The sequence below is a fragment of the Lampetra planeri genome, unplaced genomic scaffold (genome assembly GCF_965212315.1).
Source record: "Lampetra planeri unplaced genomic scaffold, kcLamPlan1.2.h2 scaffold_491, whole genome shotgun sequence".
NCBI classification, from domain to species: Eukaryota; Metazoa; Chordata; class Hyperoartia; order Petromyzontiformes; family Petromyzontidae; genus Lampetra; species Lampetra planeri.
In genome coordinates, this window is record NW_027615314.1 from 2501 (window position 1) to 3467 (window position 967).

A 967-nucleotide genomic window follows, 5' to 3' on the forward strand; every position below is an offset into this window, starting at 1 on the left:
TGCACAGTTGGCAGCCTTCCTTGGCACAAGACCAAACAGCGCAGCGAACCCGTGCAGCACCAACCCAAGGGGACAGCCTTCCCCACACACTCTGAGGAGAAGAGGCTCCCTCGGGCTGAGTCACACAGCTCAAGATACTCGCTCATTCACGGAAAACTTGGGAAACAAAACCTGCTGACACACACCACTTATGCATCGCATGAAGATTGCCATTGTCCATACACTTGTGCAGGTGCGATGGAAATATTTTCTCGTTTGGTGTATGCTATATTTTTACAGACAGCTACCGACAAACGGTAGAAATTAGCGGGGATAGGCCTCAGACATTACCCAAAGCTCCGGGAACGTGAGCGACGCAAGACGAATGGGCATTTTAAAGCAGATCTATGGCAGTTACTGACAGTGCCTGGCGTGGGTTACTTGTCTCCGTTGTCGAGAGGGGAAGACGACCCATGTATATGTAAAGGGCGATTTTTTTAGCAACCGTTAAGGCTGTTTTTCCCCTTCACTTGTATCGAGAGGGAAGCAAAGAACATGTATGGCGTGTACGTTTTTTTACGAATTTTCATTAGCAATCTAACGACATGAATTGCGAAGACGTTTTTTGAACAATTGTATTCCTTTCCCAAAACATCGAGTGCTAGTGTATAAAACCGCTAGAGAAAATAAATTGGCAGGCGAAACTTAAAAAGGAGAGACCCATGAACAGCATGGCCAGGCGGCTCACCTCGACGTTTTTCCCCCGAGCAAAGTCCGCCGAGACCCCCTGTATCCCACGGGGATGTACTGGCGTGCACTTAAAGGTTGATGCCGCTCTGTTACTTGGGAAACGAACCACAAGCCAAATCCAGCTAATTTGTGAATGACTTAGCTCTCCTGCTTTCTCGAGAACGTGCTTTTTTCGTCGGATGAAACTTCCACAGGCTTTTCCAGCAGATTTGCACCTGCACTCAAAAAAGTCAAAATT